Source organism: Neopsephotus bourkii, unplaced genomic scaffold, assembly GCF_033783945.1.
Source record: "Neopsephotus bourkii isolate Nb327-2 ecotype Australia unplaced genomic scaffold, CSIRO-AGI_Nbou_v1 NB_1542, whole genome shotgun sequence".
NCBI lineage: Eukaryota > Metazoa > Chordata > Aves > Psittaciformes > Psittacidae > Neopsephotus > Neopsephotus bourkii.
In genome coordinates, this window is record NW_026902018.1 from 4,022,851 (window position 1) to 4,043,499 (window position 20,649).

A 20,649-nucleotide genomic window follows, 5' to 3' on the forward strand; every position below is an offset into this window, starting at 1 on the left:
TATACAGTGAAAGTATTGTCCAGACAACAATCCAAGCAGTGAGCTCTCCAGCCTGGCACAGACTGCTCCATGGACCTTTACCTACAGAACAATTCCAGGGATGCCCAGCCACTGTGACACACCACCACTTCCATGCATCCCAGAGTAACCATGCAAAATACACCACACCACTTACAGCTGGTGTTCCAAGCAGCACTCTCCCTTCTGGGGAAAAAAAATGAATAACCTCTGTATTCCCAAGGGAACAGAGACCTGCTTCATTCCCAGCTAGAGAAGATGGTACCCAGCTAGTAGAAGTTGCAACAACAGTAACAGCAGAGACACTTGCACATTCTTTTTTTCTCTGTATCAGTAGCTGCAGGTCAAGCTCTCTTTTCTCCCATTACCACAGGTCCAAAGTCACCTGTCTTTGGGAACATTCACCCTACAGGGTCTCTGCCATCTGCCTGCTTAGGAATTTCTTGTAAAATCCTCTCTTTTAGTCCTACTGTTTTCCTATTATGTACTTATGAATTTTTGTTTTCCTTATTTCCTTTGCTCTTCCACTGAGGAAGCACTGGTTTTCATATGTCAGCTCTTCCTCACCATCAAGAGAAAAGCAGTTTCTTGCCAAGAGTCTCAGCAGACTTTCCAAGCCGGCAGCAGAATTCCCTTAGGCAAAGCATGGTATTTCTTTTTGCCCCCCGCATTAGGCAACTCACTTTGTTCAAGGAAGACCCAGAGAAAGACAGAACAAGGAATCAAACTTGTCTCCTGATGACACTGCAGGGTGTTACCCTCTACATAACCTACTTGTCATGGGCCAGTTTGAAACCACCACAACCCAATGCTGCCATTACAAAAGCAACTTCTCTCCTTTTGCCAGTCACCATTTCCCTTTCTTCATCCTGTACCAGCACAACTGCTTGCAAAACCACATGGAAAAGTACATCAGGGGACCTGTCTCCTTGAATAATAATGAAGAATGAATGGGAAAGTTTCTCAAGTGATTCATATTCCTCATACAGCTTGTTTCGGGAGATAAAAGCAAAGAGGGAAGGCTTTTCAATGGTGGCATTGGTTTAAGTACCCCAAAACTACTGCCTAAGACACCAGGGAGGTTTTATGTGATTGAAATTACACATATACTCCTTTCTGTTTGCACAACAAGCCTACCAAGTGTTTGATCCAATGAAATCCAAAGAAAACAATATGTCAGTAGCGAATCTTACTCCCCTGACTTCCAAGTGGAAGAGATACCATTGTGAGGAATTCTGCTAGGAGGGAACGAGGAGCCCGTAAACTGAAGCTTCCATAGCAGTGCGCACTAAAGGCCTTGGACACAAATCATTCTCATACAAAAGCTGTTAGAACAGCAGCAAGATAAACTTTCCCTGCGTTTACTGCATATATATGAGAACGCAAACAATAGAGCAACAAATCACATGAACTAGTTAGTGCAGTAGATGAATTCCAAAGTTCACATGAAGAGATCACCTTTCATCATGTATTTTTCTTTACAAGTGATCATAACATCCAAGTGCTTTCAAAATTGAGGAAAATAAAACTATACAAGGAAGTATCTAGATAGGCTCCAGTAAGGATTGGATTAAAATGGAAGAGCTTTTACTTTACCTAACAGGACCAAATCTACAACTTGCAGACATCTATCACAAGAATTCCCACTGACAGGAATGTAAAGAGATCATTTAATTCACCAAGTTATAATTTGATCTTGCTTTGGGGAAAGACAATCAATCAGTCATGACAGATGTTTACCTCATCTGTTGATTAAAACACCCAGTGGTGAAATTAGTGAAAGACTAATTCATTAACTATTAATTGGTGAAAGACTCTTCTTGACATCTAGTGTAAGCCTCTGATTGCAGTTTTAGCCCATATATTTTCTCTCACACAAAAAGCCCTTCAAAACTCATGGGGAGCTTCTCATACCAGACACAACTGGGGTAAACTGGATCCCTATGTGAATTCACTTGCATATTTCAGTTCTGAAAGATGATACTGCTTGAGAAGTGCCCACACAACACTTCAAATACTCTTCAGCCCACATTGAAAGACAGGACTATTTATTCAATCAATATGGCAATCTTCACCTACACTTCAAATATCCCTTATATTATTGAGTGTCCACTGCCTCCTCACAAGGTTCGTAACAATAATCCATGGTCACCAAAACATGTATCCCACTTTCCCAATTTCTATTCTCTTCAGAAGAAAACTCCTCGCAGGTAGGTATCAGCACTGGAAGGGTGACAGTGAAGCATCTCCTTCTCTGTCCTATTACTCATCACCCGCATTGAGAACTTGCTGAACTCACACATTCAGTTTGAGGGTCCCACCTCAGCAAACAGTCAATTCTTTCAAAGGGAAATGGAAAACAAACCACAACAAAAACCAACCAAAACTCATCAATCAACTTCTGCTGGAAACCTGGACTTAAACATCAGCGCCAAGGCTGGGGAAAGTTCCCACCTGCTCCAAGGGTTTCATGTATTTCAGAAGCTATTTAATGTGTTTATTACTTCAGTGATTGCTACAGCAACAGAAAAACAGAAAGTCAAGAAATACTAGTTGGTAAATTCAAGGCAAGTTGAAGAGTATTTTGCAACTCACTTCCCCTACCCCACCCTCGGCTTTTGGAGCTATCAGCTGTAGACAGAAACGAGTATTCACCTTCACTATGCCGCAGTGACACCTCTTTTCTTTTGACCATGAAGAGTATGCCACTTGGGAGGAAAATGTTTTCTCTGAATCTACTTGTCTCTTACATGTTCCAAATATTTACTAACTATTCTATTCCTTAAAAGAAGTGAAAAGAGGTGTTAGAGGATACAATGATCAGGATAATTTATTGCTAAGAGTAATTATATTGTGGTGCTACAGTGCAAGGCATGTGTGAGCTATCACTGCAGCATAATTTATTAAGATGAGCAGATCAAAGTCAAGGACTCCAGAGAATGGCCCTAGGGCACATAGAAGAAAAGAACCACCATGTACACAAAGATCAATTACAGCTAATATTCATTTTGGTGGGGAGGCAGCCTCACTCGGTAGGTAAAACCAATACTGTTTTTTCCTTTACTGGATTCCAGGTCAAGGGTATAACTAAAAAGCCTCTTTCAGCTGCCTTACATGTGCAAGATATATACATATTTAAGAGCCTCCATTAGGCTTGCTGCCAAACCAAAGTTAACCTGAGTGTAACAGTTAAAGGTATCATTTTAAGCGTGAAGTCATAGTACCCAGAGCTGTAAACATATCTCAACACTATTCCATTCTTCAGCGTGATTCATAGGAAAAACAAGCAAATTATTGCCATGGCTTCACTTACCTTAAAGGAATAGCTTGTTTTCTAAAGTAAGTTTACAACTTCATCTCAATTGTCACATGCAGATAAGGTCTGCTTCATCTAAATAATCTATGGAAACACGGAGTATATCAGAAAAAAAAACCCACCCTGAAGCAAGTCTGAAGTGGAAAAACCAAACCAAACCAGAGTAATTTGAGATGTCCCACTAAAAACAGATTTTCCTATGCAGATGTGGTTAGGGCTCAGACAGGCATTTCAAAGTTGTAACCAGAGACTAATTCTGCTGTTTATCAGACAGAGGTCTCGGAACATTTTCATACTGTTAGAGATGCTAGGTATTTCTACACATCCAATTTAAAACCCCCAGTTCCCTCTTATACCCTTTCCAGAAAACTGCTTTCCTAAAACTTCCCCTCAAGCCCAAATTCTAAGCTCCCAACCCAACTGCTAAGAGGAAGCACTCCTCTGAGCTCACTTTGAGATGAAAATGAAGTGTATGTCCAGTAAGGCATCAGGACGCACAATCCTGCGAAACACACCCCCGCTATATTTTCTGTTAAAAACATTATCTGAGCTACTCTTTTGGTTCACCCAACTGTTTGCCAACAGAACAAAGAATTACATGCTTCACACTGCTTAAGAATTACAGTAACTGGAAGCTTTCCAGATTTCACATTCAGCTTGGAGCACTCACTTCCTCTCAGGCCCCTGCCTCGAAGAATACCTTACTTGCCCAAAGGAGCACTGTTTCCCACCAATAGAGAGAACATCCCTGCATCCCAAAAGCATTCTCAGATCCTGAGCTCCCCACCACTCTGGCAGAATGGAACTACACTAAACAGGAGGACTTGGGAGCAAAATTTACTATCAGTGGTTAATGGATAAAAATGACATCTTCAAGTAAGTTGTAGTGGACACACATATCTGAGTAGTAGGTAGCCAGAACCAAAATAAATTACCCAAAAATATACTGTATGTCTTTGATATTGCTGCCTAAAAAAAAAAAAAAAAATACCAGCCTTTTTATTTCACACTATGCATTTGTAAACTGAATGGGAGGCTGGATTTTCACCTCTAACCTAGACACACAAATAAATTTACTTTTATGAGGCTCAGTAGTTTACTGGGAAGGTTGGTTGGTTGACCTGGATTGGGGTTTTTGCTCCAAAGCAAACAAACCAAACAAGACCTGGGAACCTCCCCTTCTTTCTGTCTTAGAGAAAGAAAGAACAAGATGTCATGAAAAGCAGAGCATGCTTTTACTGCCAAATCTATGTCACCAGAAGCCAAGGAATCCTCTCCAGAAGAAGGGTCTGAAACTGGCCCACAAGTATCCACAACTGCAAATGTTTTGTGAAAATGTGAACTAAACATCCCCATGATGATGTCTGCGATAATGGAGCCCCATGGAATAAAAGTTAGTAGGTATCGTTCCAGTGCACTAAACTGAACAAGAACCTATGGAAAAACATTTGACATCAAAACAGTTAGTAGTGAATGCTTTACGCAATTCTGTATTTTGAGTCATGTTTATTTTACTTGAGCTGTTGCAGATCAGCTAACTTGTTCCAGAACGCTGGCATCCTACTGCAGGCCAGCCCCAGCAAACTGCTGAGCCAAGGCACAGCCCTGGTTTCATTTTTTAACACAGTTATAACTTTTACCCCTTCTTGACAACTGACTCTAAAGGAATCCAGCTTCATGCACGATTTGCCAATGTTGCTTTGAAAATGAAAAGTCTGAGGCAAGAGACACCAATAGGCCAGCTCTACACTGCAAATTTTAGCCACCTTGTATTACCCCACCTCTGACTTCAGTGGCATTAACAGAACTCTCCCAATAAAGCCTCCTTTTTCAAACAATTAGCTTGGGTTCTGCTAGTAAAACTCACTTTATTCATGGGCATGAAGAGAAGAAAGAGGTGGGAAAATTACCCCAGCAAAGCAGCACACTGCCCTGGCAAATTACCATCATTGTGCAGTGAGTTTTCATTCAGGCCAGCAGTTGCACAACTGCTAGCTGTGACAGACAAAAGGAGTCAACATGTGGCCAGGGACAAGGTGGGACTAAAACCCTTTCAGAAGCAGCTTACAGTTAGGTCTGATTAAGCACACTGTAATACACACAGCTGTAATCCAAGCTTTACTGGAGCTTATGCAAATGAAACCAAACTAACCTTGCCATTTCCTTCTAACTAACCTTCTACACAGAACTTAGCAATGGTTTAATGAAGTTAGTTTTCAAAACAGACCACAGGTACTGTAGCTGCTGCATCTATAATGACATTTTATAATATTTTGTGCTACTTCAGCCTTCCAGATTTGTTTTCATTAGCAAACTATGGCTGCAGCATGCAGGAGTATCCTTGAAAAATCTAAACAAGTTACCTGACCCCACAAGCCCCAGCTTGCACCTGAGCGCTTTTATAAACCCCAGCTCTCCAGATACCTTTGCCACAGCACAGCATCTTGAGGCCCTGGAAGTCCATTCCTGAGACTGTCAAGTAAACCCCATCATAGTAAACACATAAGGGTATTTGGTGAGGTACAAGAAGTACCCTTACTGCATTTGCAGGGGTCAAGGTATAATATGCTAAAAACATGTTTCATGGGAATGAGAAAAAGAATTAAGACTCATCTGTTGAAGTAAAGCAACTATCTGTGATTGTCTTCATAGCTATCAATTCATAGAAGACTTCAGTGCGCTGCAAAGGATAGATTCAAGTTTTGCTGTCGTCCCACACAAATTACCGAACAAAAATGTGAATATAATGCTTTTGTGGAAGAATTAAATCAGCAAGTATCAGAACAAGATGCAAACACATAAATATGAAAATATACATAAACATATGTATGAGGCATCTGACAAAGCAAGAAGGTTGCAGCTTAGCTGCAAGAACGAACTGATCACATAGGAAGACTTTCCTCATCTGGAAAACTGTTTCCACCTTCTACCTAATCAGAGGAAGGCTTGGAGGGAAGGAGAAGAGAGGAGGTCAAATAAAGATCTGCTGCACACAAGCATATTTCTTTATATAAATTTTCAGATTCCAACAGAGCGGTGAACTCTGCAGAGGTCAGCTCAATAATGAGCCTACCTCAAAGCTTTGCTGAAACAGCTCTTCTGGCTAAACTACCACTTTCAACTGTATCAATTTTCCAAAAATAGCCCTTTTTACACTAAAAAAAAGGGAAAAAACAGGCAAATCAAGGGTGTAGCTGCTGTGATTTCAGTCAGCAGAGTACCTCTGTGCAAACTGTCTGCAGCTTTATGCTCCTCAGCCTCATCATGACCCAAACAACATTATGCTTGCAGGAAGAACAGTTTGGAACCATCAATGGTTATTCCTGGCACAGGGAAGTTCTCTGCAATTTTGGCAGCTAAGACCTTTTTGGGTCATAAAGGTATCAGCTGATCTCCCAGACACAGATGCAACCCAGAGCTGTCAACTGCTTGATAGCACAGTTCTGCTTTAGACGTAAGACCGCTTAGTGCAGGTTTCATTGTACGACATTCCAGTTACAGGAAGAAGACAAAAATGTTACCAAAGTCTTCACCTTCAGCTCCCATCTATGTTTTGATCTCTGGAAGCCTTTTTCTACATAACAGAAAAAGCTCATTAACAATGGCTGTAATCACCTAAAACACACGGATGCTCCCTACTTCCAGTTCACAATAAATTACATTTACTGCCTGAAGAACAAGTACAAGCCTCTTCTGCACAAGAATCCCCTGCTCAATAACAAAGCCCTGTCCAAGCTCTACAGGAGATATCTACAACCTAACTGTCACTCTGCCAACCACAGTATGATCAGAACACACTCAGTGTGGCCTCAGCATGGGCATTTTGCTCTTACAGGAGCAGGAAGACCTGTTCTGAGCAGGGTTAGAGGCTGATGCAATGAAAATGCTGACAAGCAGTTCATATCATGACTCAACATTGCTACACAGCTACTACAAGTTATTAATTTCAGTCAACAGCATCTCAGAGGACCTTAAGCCACAACTAAGAGTTGCCCAAACTGATAAAACATGTGAGGTTTCATAATCTGGGATTAAATATTTGTCCCAATCCTCACTGCTGCTCCATCTGGAGCAGGAAGACAGCAGTGAGCAAATACCTCATCTCTGTCTCACAATTAAGAGTCAATACCTACTTTGCAAGCCCCTGACAAACAATTAATGTACCAATTCTGACAATAGTATGTCCTGCGTCTTACATACACACACACACAATTATGTTTTCACCCAACCATCTCTCCCACATATCCCCAGAGCACCAAAACAAGGCCATAAAATTAGTCATACTGAACTGTGACACTCAGGCTGTAAGGTTTCCTAGAGGTAGAGAAGTGGGGGAGAGTAAGAGCAGTTCTACACTTGTTCATCTCAAGTAAAAAGCTTCTTGGGTCTGTAGTAAACTGAGAGGCTCCACGACAGCATCAGATTACTTTGGCAAACACACACAACAAAAGCCTGACACCTAAGCTGAATCAATCTGTTCTCCAAACATATAAATATGTCAAAAGGCACGCTGAGTCAAGCAGAAAGTATCACTGTTATTCCTGATAACACAAGAAAAAAGTGGGGGACAAATGAGCTTCAAGCGGGTCAAGGAAGCATAAACAGTTAAACCCAGAAAAAATAAGGGATGTTTAATTTTTCCATTGAAGCTGAAACTCTGACTGGAAGTAACACCCCTTCTACTCTCCAATGTAAGTGAGAAACAAGGAGTTTAAAACACTAAAAACCAAACAAACCCTACACGTAGTTAGAATGAAAAGCCTGAAGTAAAATCTCACCCTAGGTTTTCTGTGCTGTTGTAATGACAACATTTCATGGTTCCAGTAATTGGTTTGTAGAGGAATAATGTGCTGCTGTTCACACAACCAGGAGTACAATTCTAAAATAACCAAACAGCAACAGATTTTGCTTTCTGAAAAGCAACAAACAGGAGAAAAACCCACCAACATCATTAGGTTCTACATTACCAGTATGTCAAACAGCAGCTTTTTACTGCTGAATGGATCCCACCTAGAGAGCGCTGAAAACCGTATTTGAACGCACAACTCCCATGATCAGCTCAGTTACAACTGAGGCAGTGGAGGAGGGAAATTAAGCTTAAACCAGGGATTTTGCTCCTGTTTTGATGCAAGTCACTGACTCCCTATTAACTGGAGTTAAAATGTCACACCCACGAGCAGGACACTCTCTTCAAAGTCTCTTAATCAAAGGGAAAGAATGGCTATTTTACTTAGAAAGAAACCAGTAAGTGAATCAGAGAGCTACGTGTACCTATTACAGGAAGAAAATTTGAGTATAAAGCACCAAAATAACACACTGCAAAGAAATACAGACTATCAACACAGCATGTTTCCAAGGTATCTGTGCCAAAGGCTTGGTGACTCAGGCTAGCATAAAGCTAGGAAGCAAAATTTCATCTTAAATTGTAGTATGGCATTAAATGCATATCAACAGACCCTAATGCAATTAACATTTCAGAATGCATATGATTTACTACCAAAGTCAATTAAGGTTTTATATTATGAGCACTATGATCTTCCCATGCTGCTGAGCTTACTAATACTACTATTTTGCATAGACACATTCTTCCAGAGGTGTTCTCTCCTGTTCATTTCTTTTCCATCCTATTTTCTAAGAGCATACGATAAACACAGCACAGGAAGGAGAGATTACTATTAAGGAGAAGGCAGGTACTAGTACTTAAATGTCAATTTAGCTTTACTGCAAGTAAAATTATTCAGCATGTCACTGGAATAAGTGCCAAAAAGAGTTTCTAAGATGCCTAGGAGAGACAGGAACCAAGTTTATTTAGTCTAGAAAAATACATGGTAAAGGGAGAAGCTGGCACCCATGCAAAAGGGAACACCAAATGGGGGAACTATGAGATTAAAACAACCAAAACTTGTGTTACTAGCAAAAGGGGAATTCACAACATCAAAGAGCAAACTGATACAGTTGAACAATTTCCACCCCCCACCCCTGAAATCCAAGTTCATTTTCAGATCAGCCTCTCCATAGTCACAGGAACACTAGTAACAACACAAGAGATGGCACTTCTTCCACCTTCGTGTACTGTGCTTTTAGGGGTGGGGAAACCAAAACCCACCAACACAAAACACAAACGGACCTGTTCCAAATGTATTACCCAGTATGCTCCTTCCAGTCCTGAGAAACAAGAAAAAGTAGGAGAACGTGTCCTACCGCTCTTTTGTACTCACTCATTCTAAACAGTAGAGGTTTAATGAAATGATAATGTTCAGACAGATTATTAGAGGCACCTCGTATGCTGAGCCTCTGAGCCTTGCCACGCTTATTAACAGGTAACTTTCATAACAGCAGCAGTCAAGTCTTTAGTACTGCAGCACGTAAACCTTTCGGACAAATTGAAGTTTATGAGGCTCCATGTACGGGACCAAGTGAAATTTCTATTTGACCAGCATCAAATGACATATATTTTCATTATATCTATTATATTTATTTTATAAATAGATATAATATAGATATAAAAATAGAAATAATACAGATATTTATTATATAAAGCCATAACTGGTTTTATCAGAGAGCTATTACTATTTTATTATGTATTATTCTTCTTCTACAAACACAGAATGGAAACATACACACCAAATCCCATGCCAGTCAATGCTGTGTGTCTAACATCTGCAAGCGCAGGGGTAACTAGGTTAAAATGAAACCAAAATGATTATTTTTACTGAACAAAATGTTTGCCTTTTGAGAAGCAAACTTACACATAAAGGCATCAAGTTCACATTCAACGAAACTAATTCTCTCCCATTCACAGGGAATCCATTAACTTGCAGTGGTCATCCTAAATACAAAACTGACACTCATAGCAAAAGGACCCAAGATAACTTCCTGTTCGCATCTCCCTCTTAGTGTAACATTCATTTTATTCCATTAATTCAAGCTGTGCTCATTTAATGAGTGGTGTATGCCAGACAAACTGGAACACATCAGAGCAGTAAGCCACTTCTAAAAACATGGTCTTACTTAGACATTCATTAAATGTTACAGCAGAGTCAGATTAAATCTTCAACACTAACTCTAACCCAGACAAAAATCAAATCCAGCACAGCCACGAGCAGCCGCATCAGATTTTTCAGGTGTTACTAAATATCATGACAATTCCAACCACATGGATAGAAAGGAAAACTCCTAACAAGTCAGCTTAACTTCTGATTTTCCCATCTTTAACAGAATTGCTTTGAAACATGTAGAAGTGATACTTTTGTGTGAATCCTGAAGCCCACTGAAACAACAGTCTCTAATTTTTACATGAACTTAAAATAATTTCTCTAAGGATCAGGGAATGAATGGCTTGATACTTTCAGGAAAAACAGGGAACTGCTGGGCTTGACAGGGATGTCCATGTACAAGCAGAATGACTTAATATATGCCTGGCATCTAGGAGCTACTATAAAACAAACACTATGTGGTTTTGAAGACATGCTGCTGCTGCTATAGTAGAGGATTCAGCTTTCCAAGAAATTTTACATGCTGGAAACCTAAGTGCTGATTCCTTTGGCATCTATAGTCATTCACATTTTCATGCAATAATCACAGTAAATAACAAGAGAGTGAACAGATTGAAGCATTTCAACTAAATGAAATAGTCTTTTCAACTCTGCAACAGTCTCATGCTATCACAATGTACATCATTAAAACCAAACAGTATTTGTGGAGAGAAGCAACCCCTTATTAGACTAATATGCAAGCTAATATACAACTGGAGAGACATAAGCTTCTTAATACATAAACACAAGAAGCTTTGAAATCCTCAAGAGGTACATAAAACACCAACAAAACAGTTTGTTAAAAACTATTCCCTCCCACCACAAATACATTTACCATCATATCAACAGTATTAGGAAATCCGTACAGGAACTAACTACAATCTTCAGTTCTCCTGCTTGAGAAAAGTGTGGAGTTAATGATAACCCAAAATGCCTTAAGAAAATGAAGAGGGAATGTCAGAGTTCTCTCTGCCGCACCTGGAAATTGGTAAAGGGGAAACCCACCCCTCAGCTGGAAATGCAATTTGTTAGCAAACAGTACTGCTGAGATTTGGATTTCAAAATAGCTCAGCACCTTTGCTCAAGACTTCTGTTCCAGCCAGGCAAGTTTTGAGCTATGGAGCCAGGATACGTTTTTGAAGCAGTATTCTGCATAATCAAGGGTGTAAGTCAGCTCATATAAAACAGGAGCTCAGCTCTCTACAGTTACTTCAGTTAAATACATTTCTCTCATTTAGCTTTGACAACTTTCTTGACGTGTTTTCCCATATACATACAATATATAATGAAATGCCTTAAAACCATTACAACCTAAGTTCTCTTCCCCAAATCCTATATTGTACATGTAACATTTCTGCATTTTCTGAATCCAGAAAACTCTTCAACACTGACAGAGAACAATTTGCTACTTAGCAACACATCTCAATCAAAAACCCACTCTTTTTTTCAGCCAGAATGCAAACACTTGGAATCTTAGAAACATTACAAATGTATTAGTTATGTCCCCCATAACCATTCCTTCCTTTCTAATTCAGTATCTCTGTTCTGGATTCCCATGTGTCAAAGCCACCTACAAAAGAGGTAAATCCTCCCAATATCCTTCTGGAACCCTCAAGAGTTGCTTTAAGCAACAGACCAGTCTGAAAATACCGAAGTCCCCTGGGACACCAGAGCTTACATGCTGTTGTGCTGCATTTGTATTTCTGCTGATATTTCTTGCTCAGGAACAAAATGCTTTCCTGGGAAACGTTTTGTAGTGAACATCCACATGTTTAACCTGCCTAAAAATAACCAAGTTCACCCTTGGAACGCTCTTTTAACCCCAGAGCACCCTACAGGCAGAAGCAGTCACACCAGAACTGGAAGATGAACTCAAGTCCAGCAGAAGTTAAAACTCAGGAAGCCGTAGGAGCAAGATGACCAAGCTGACTCAAACAGATCAGCATTTTTTGTTGATTGTTAGCTGAAGTAGTACACATAAGCCACCTACTAAATTTAGACATAATTCACATCCAGTTTGTCTCTCTGCTTTGATTCCTGTAACTAAAAACTATAGGTTATTTTCAGCCATCATATTAGGATGCTAGTTCACTTTCACAACATTATTCAGATTTGAACGTACGGTGATGAACACAGTAAACCCGATAACTTCAAAATACCAATCATCCTCAATATTTTAATTGAAAACTACTTTTGCATGAGAAGTAAAGCACAGGGAGCTTTATTATGTGTAGCTATCACAAATTATAAGCTGTTTCCAAAACACTATTTAATTAGTGCTTGGTGTTCAGGGGACATTTTAAGTTTTTATGTATGAGCAACTGCAACTGTTTCGAAATACAAAAAGAGAAAATTATCTTAATCAATGTGTAAGTGATTAACTTTCCCCAGCCATGCATGAAGCTGCAAATCAAACACTACAATCAGAGGCAGCAAAGTCAATTACAGACATTCCATTCCTACGCATCAATTCCCAAAGTTTACAGAAACAAATGCACAGAACGCAGGAGAAACGTGCTGCTGCTTCTGGACATTCAAAAAGTAATTCTCATATTTGTTTGTAAGTAACATCTAGCTGAAACAATGCTAGGAAAAAAACCCACAGGGCTCTGGAAAGTGTGAGTTCAGTCTACATACAAATACTTGTATCCATTATACAGCCATTTAACTGTCACTTTTGCATAGCTGGTTGTGTGTGAAAATATCAAGTGTCTGGATGAGAAACAGGAAGGAGCTCTGGAATTGCTCTCTATTAAGTATTCTTCTTCCCCAGATCCCAACAGTGAAGATCCAAGTGACCGAGACTTGTATCAGAGACCCCAGATAATCCAGACCAGGTTTCTTTCAAGCCCAGCAAATGAAGGCTGTAACAAGGCTGTTCTGAGGATGGACTGAAGCTTGGCTAGAGGGGCTTCCCCAAGTGCAGGCACAAGCCATAGTTAAAGCCCCGTGTCACTATATCTGGAAAGAAACACAGACTTTCCCTTCAGGCTTCCCAGTCTGCCACTCTGGAAACGAGCAGAGGCTGGTGACAAGGCATAAACTGCTCTAACACTTCACAGGAAGCAAAGCACAGAATTAGGCAGTTTAAAATCAAAACAGCACAGAGTTTAAGACATGCATCCTGCCTGATTCATTTCTTATATTTTAAGAGAGTTCTAAATCAAGATACCTGAAATGCAAAAGGCAAATAATTATGTTTAATGAACAAAGTTGGGTGACATCTTAATGTGAGAAAGTGACAAAAAAGGTGACAGATGTGATTTCTGGATGAAACACTGAAGAGAACTTTTCTTCATTTATTAACTCTGGTTTGTCCTAACATTTTTCTCTAATCTCCCCAGAAATTACTGTAACAGCACAACTGCTGGAAAGCACCTTTTCAACCTCCAACTAGTTCTAAAAATACTAAGCATGTACAAAGCCACACTCACAGCACACATCTTACGACAAGGGCTCACATTTATTCGTGATACTGCAGAAGATGCTATGGGCACTGCACTTGTGCAAGTCAGAATGAAGTTTTCAGGCAGCAACTGCTGTCAGTACTTGCTGACACCTCAGCAGATGAATGGGAACACTTCCCCTTTTTCCAGCTGTCATGCTCTACAAATTGGAGATGTGTCCAGTGGTGATGTAGCAAATACAGACAGAGGTTATTAGACTCCTCCCTACCTAGGACACATGAAGCACTTTACAAGACCATGTTTCCTACACAGTCAGTGGAGAGAGGCATGCTTCTACCTTGGGTCTGCAATTATACTCTCATTTCTCAATTCAAATCTGTTCTGAATAACAATTCAACTGATCTATATATAATTTAGTTTAATAGTTGGTATTTTCTTTCTCTGATAAATAACTTACTGTGGAGGTGAGAAACATGGATTGACACCAGTCTGATTTTGAAAAACTACATACAAACCACATACACAATCCAGAATAGTTTTCACCCAATGTAGATCATGACGAAGTCAACCTTCATTCTCTCTCACTTATTATGTTCACCTAAGTAACCTTGCAGGAAACCACAGCCATTGCTAAATATTAGCAAGTCTGTGGAAGCAACTCCGGATTGACCAGGAATGTGATGACAAAGAGTTTGCTCTAGGCTTCTTTCATGTTTTAGAAAGCCAATTTGCTCATCAGCTCCTTTCAGAAGTAGAATGACACAGATTCCTGAGACTGTATGAAATCCTGTTTCACAAACCAGAAAGTATGAACCGCAAAGTCCTCTCTCCTGGGAACAAAGGCAGGTAAGTATCTAATCACACAGGTCCTTGACAAAAGAAAACAGTATCTTTCATTCAGAAGGAAGACTAGAAAAGCACTTTCTCTTTTAACATTAGGGATCTCATTTTCTCCTGCAGCTGGTGCGCATTGGCAGCACCATCCAGTTACAAACATGGTGCCAGATGAACTGCCACAAAAGAGACATCCTTTGCTCCTGGGTCATCAGCAATGTTGATGATTTTAATCTTTCTGTATTAAACAAGAATTACTAATGACTTTTTCTGAAGACAGGAAAGAGAATAAAAATTATCCACCACAATGCAGACAAGACAGAATTGAATTCATATTACTTAAAACAGGAGGGAAAGGGAAGAGGCAGAAGTAGCATTATCTGGTTTGCAATACACAGTCACAACACACCACAAAGTTATCACTAGTTTTGGAATCTCACTGTTACACATGGACAACTAAGACACTAACATCAGTTTTCTTCAGTGTTGTTATTTCCCAAGTGTTTAACACACACCTTACTTAGGTCTTCTGATTTCTCTCTGAACTCCAACCAACACTAAAAGTCTTCTGGATTTATTACCTACTTCCCCAACTCCGCAATGATTTCCTTTTCATTTCACAATACAAAACGTGCATCTTTTTGGTTTCTGAGATCCGCATAAGCAACTCCACTGCCAGTTATTAGTTATTTGGGGAACTCATGGCCTTCCCAGTTTCAGGCCCTCAGTACTAAACAGAGAGGTCTCTCTGAATCTGTTTCTCTCTAGGGAACATGAATCTGGTTTGGGCACAATGTTTCTCCTAACCAGACCACTCCACATGAACCAGACAAAACAGGGCTCCAAAACGTGGCTGTTTTGTTCTACCTTCAGTAGACAAACACCATGAATCAGAAGGTTATATATCTTCATTCATAGACCGCAAGCTACCTTAGCAATAACTGTTCTGTAAACTTACAGGGTAGATAAATTGCAAGCATAAGCAGGCTGTATTCTTTCCCTGCCCCTCTCCCTGGGCAATTCTAACAGCATTTTAATTAGCAGCATGAATTATTTGCAATTGTAATAGGGAAATAATCAAAGCACAGAACGATGATTTCCCTGGAAGTTCAAACAGAACACTGGCTAGAGATACACCATCTGAGACAGGACTAGCAAAAGACAAACATACAAGCATCTCTCCCACATCTGAGCCCAGACTATTGCACAAGTGAAAAATTCCTTTAAAAGCCCAATACAGCTGTATGAACACTGTGATGCTCCCCATGGTGAGCTATGAGACACGTAAGCAACTGAGCCTGGGAATCTCCTAGCATATCTATGACAGTCACTTAACTTCCATGTTCAGACAATTGTCCCAGGGAAAGCTGTAGCAGAACAGTAGTGTCTGAAGCATTCGATTACAGACTTGCGATGCCATAGCATAAGCCATTCAATAGAAATTATGTTCTTTCAGGAAGTGAAACACTAATGAATTCCTAAAACAAGCCAACCAACACAGTCCAAGTGAATGCTCCACAGTACAGAAGCTCTTCCTACAGTTTGCATATATACAGGTTGTTTACTTTGATCAGACTTTAGTGCTTCCAGAGTCAATTGTTCTTTCTCCAGAACAGTTTGGAACAGCTGAGTGACTCTACAAAAGACAGCTCAAGTTTCTGGCATCTTAAAACAGGGAATGCTCTAGAAAAGGAGAAACATTTCTCTAGATAATTAGGCAAATAACCCAAACAATCTCAAGTGCCAGAATGAACAAGTAATCCAGAAAAAGTGTCACAGAATTGCCCAAAGCTAACTGTCCATACAGACAAGTTTAGTGAAGAGATACATGGGATTTCTTTTTAAGGAGAGTCCTTTACCAGTTAATACTGGAGAGTTTGTTTTGCTAATACTAATGGATCTGTAACACTGCTTGTATTGTCTGAGACAAGAACTTTACAGAAACAAGAAGTGATATAACAGAAATATTTTTCTTGAGCACACAATGCAAAGCTGCTGTTAAGACAAAACGCTGGACTAATGGCTAGACCTGAAATGGAACAGAAGACCTAGATGCAGGAACACATACCAGCTCCTAACTCGCATTTCAACTATAGAGATGGAATATGTCCTAGTGTGATTATACTTGGTACAGAGCACAATGGCTTGCTAATAAGCAAAGCAGGTAACTGCTGACTTGGCCATGAAACTCTACAGAGTTGCTGTCCTCAGGTGCCCACAACCTTAATAACAATCTACATACTGGCTTGATTTCAGTGCTGAATAGCCTGCATGGAACAAAGAAGGAACATCACTCCCCTGATAAGGTACCTTACTTTCCAAGAGAATCCATGCAATTCCTACAACTACTTCTAAATTATTTCCTTTGTTCCTCTCTCTTACACAAAGTGCCACCAAAAGAAGTCATAAGCCACAGAAATGGAGCATAAATTGCATCTCTTCAGATGACTGGGGGCATTATTCAGAGCCTGGAGGGGTCTGGAGGCTCTGTAATCTCACTTCAACACAGGTCTGAATTTTGAAAGACTATGGCACTGCAGCCTTTCCAAGTTAGTCATATAGATCCTATTAATAAATTGCCATGGAGTTCTGGAATCCTGTTCATCCAAAGGTATCCATTTCCTATGCAGGATTAAGATACAGGATACCCAACAGAGTATTTCTAGTAGCACAACAAAATTCCATCACAAAAATCTCCAACAGTTGAACTATAAACAGCAAAGTGAAGGCCACTATTAGTAACAAGGGATAACAAACTTGCACGCTTGGCCATAATGAAAGGAAGCTGTATTAGTGTTTTCCAAAACCAAAGCAATAAGTTATTTGAACAAGGATACAGACAATTGAGTCTTCAACAGAGGAAAACACAGCCTATCTTCTAGTAATGCAAATCAGCCTCATCCCATACACTGCCAGTCATCTGAGTCCAGAAATGGCATTTTTCTGAGTAAGGTTGTTCAAGATAAGTACCCTATGCAACTAATAGCTTAACTTCATCTTCCTCCTCTTGCTCTTCTTACAGCCCTATTACCCAAGTATCACATATGCACTGAAGATCCACGGCTAAGTTCATTTAATGTGCAACTGAATCAACACACATCACCCCAGCCATATTGCCATATTTACCACCATTCAATCGTATGTGGAATATTATGGCTGTCATGGTGCCTTTGAGCAGTTTAGAAAGGGCAATGACAAAAGAAAACACAGTAATTACAGGGCAGGAGTCTCGGGATATGCAGGGCAATCCCTGGGCATCTGTCAGCCTGCAATATTCAGCATGAGAAATCCCAGCACAAAGGGCAGAGCCCTACAGCAACACTCCTGCACTGAGACAGGCAAGGGCAGACTTTGCACAGGTCAGAGGCCCGCCAAGGTGTGGTGACTGTGAGCTGAGTGACGGCTCAGTTTGCCACCCTAAAAGCTCACCAGGCAGCCCTGAGCTGAGAAGCACGAATAACCCAGCACTATCAACAGGACAAGCATTATTGCCTCTGAGAGCCTATCACAGAACGGTCAAGGCTGGAAGGGACCATCGAAGGTCATCTAGTCCAACCTCTCTGCTCAAGCAGGGTCGCCCAGAGCACATTACTCAGGATTGCAACCAGGCAGCTCTTGAGTATCTCCAGGGAAGGAGACTCCACAACCTCTTAAAAAACAACTTCACCTTGAAAAATCTTATTGTAAAGCACTGTAAGACAAATACGTAATCATGTTGGCAGCTTTGCTGAGACAGGAAACGACACACTGAGCAACGAGACTACTGAAGTATTTAAGACAATAAATATTAACATATCCATAACCTGACTTCTTATGGGATGCAGAGCTTAACAGACTAAACTAAAAGAGTTCAGACAAAAGGAAGTATCTCTATCTAAAGCCATGCAGAGAACACAGAGAAAACATGCAGCAGGTTTCCTAACAAGCACACAAAGGAATACCACTACTCAATACTGTATTTTATCTCATCCAGAAGCCAAAACCAGATTAAGTCAATCCTCTTCTATGTGTACAGTTTCACTCAAGACACATACATTACCCTGGAGAGTCCATCTTGAGTGGTCTGACTTGTTCTCAAAGTATTACCCCAAAACATGCTGTGCATATTCCCATTTAACATCTCTGCCTTGTGGCCAGCTCCATCCTTTATCACTGGGCTCTCACTCTAGCCCTGCTCCTCATTTTGCACAGGCATCCAGAGGTTCTAATTAAACTTCAACTCCAGCTGAGCAGACTGCCCCCGGCCACTGTAAAGTCTGTGCCCAGTTCTGGACTTTGACACTGTCAACACATCTAGCTCCAGCAGTACACACATTCTTCCACTTACGTTGTTCTCTCTGGAGTATAATACTCCTTGGAGTCAAGGCCTAATAAAAAAGATGTTTATTCACATTCATAAGGTTTGTTTCAGTAAGTGATAGAACTGATCATGCAAAGCAGAACATGCTGCAAATCCCGCCTCTTTGGCAAGTCACTGCCTCCCCATAAAGGAAATGTAAGAATTGAAGCTCTGCAGTGGTTCAGAGACCAAGTGCAAGAATACTTGTAATACAACCATGTAACAGGTTTACCTGTGAGATAGGGGTGCTTTGGCAATGAGCGCCACACAAAAGCTTAATACAGCTGCTACTGACAAGAATTAATGACATTAAATCCTAAAAGAGGTCCCAGGAGGATACCCTAGCAGAGCCCCCCAAATGCAAAAATGCGGCTGGCCAAAGTGACGGAAGAACAGTCACCCAAGACTTACTGTACAAAGACATTATGAAGTCCTCTCAGGTATGGAGGATATTGATCCAAGTGCTGCACCGCTTCCTGGACAAAACACATCTTTCCAATGTAAAAAAAATCTTTTTTCTTATGTTGAGGTTTTATTTCCACAGCAATTCCTCTACTGAAGTTACAAATATGCAGAATACCTTGATTCTCACTAATATGTTTAGCAAAATGTAATAAGCTCTCTAATCAGGACAAGGTTGTTTGTTTTTATCACTAAAGTCCGAAAAGAGGATGTTATCTCATCTATATTGACTCTACTGTTGACTTAAAAAACCAAACCAAAACCACACCTCATACCTCTCTCACTTAGGCCAGTATTTTATTGATTATGTGCTTGGAAACCCAAACTCTTTTAGCAATGTGTTCAGAAGTCAGATCAAAAATAAACCTAACAACTAATAGTTTAATCAAAGTGTTTAACAATCAGGCCTTAAAATCAACGAGCCAAAACCAAAGTCAAATTGATCAATATGACCTTGTCATGCAGAAAGAGCATCTCTGAGTACTATTGATGAGCTGACTTACCCACACAGTAGAGGATTATGATATGTACTTCATCACAACATGCCTGGCTAGAATTAAATATTATCTTCTTTAAAAATTCAAAACCCCCCCAGTTAATACTATCAGCACCAAACTATGAATCTTCAGTGACAAGGTTGAAAGTACATTCCTGTGTGAGTCCAACCTAGAGTCACCAGTCTGTCTAGCCAGATTTAAGCAGCTTTCATCATGCCAAGTCTGTGTAAAGACAAATTAATATTGTCAGATGATGGCTGGTGAGACTCTGAAGTGAACGTGACTATTCACAACTGCACAAAGTGAAAAGGGGATTCAGCTGGCATGAAACTACTGACACAGCCCATGAAAACAGGCAGCCTGGCTTTGCTATCTCCAGTTACCAGAGAGGCAAACTCAGAAAAGGTCTGGACAGTAATAAATGTGGCCACCTGATAGAGAAACACATCACATACATGAGAGAAGTTGTTCTGTGAAAGACTGAACTGGGCTTAATCTCTCCACACAAGAAAAGCACAGTACAGTCATACACTTGAGTGGCAGACAGGGGCAGAAGCAGGCAGAACACTGTTTTCAACAAATTCCACCCACTTGTGAGAACAATAAGAAGTAGGACCATTCTTTAGAGAGGGTACTTTGGGGATCTTATGGAACTTCTTCCAGTAAAGCACCCTGCAGAGAAGTATTTCTTTTTTGTCGCAGACTTTTTTAATCTTTTGATTTAGCTTTAAGGTAGCTCTTT

At 40.3% G+C, this 20,649-nt stretch overlaps 1 protein-coding gene and 1 long non-coding RNA gene across 3 annotated transcripts in view; both read right to left on the reverse strand.

Annotated features, from left to right (window-relative positions):
* The window catches only part of SPPL3 (signal peptide peptidase like 3), a 59,113-nt gene that overhangs the window by 28,904 nt on the left and 9,560 nt on the right, over nt 1-20,649 (reverse strand). The window lies entirely within an intron of this gene.
* On the reverse strand, nt 14,817-19,862 carry LOC133221613 (uncharacterized). The gene is made up of 2 exons (XR_009728036.1): nt 18,039-19,862; nt 14,817-17,658 (listed from the first exon to the last, which is right to left on the reverse strand). It is a non-coding gene; the product is annotated as an uncharacterized LOC133221613 (long non-coding RNA).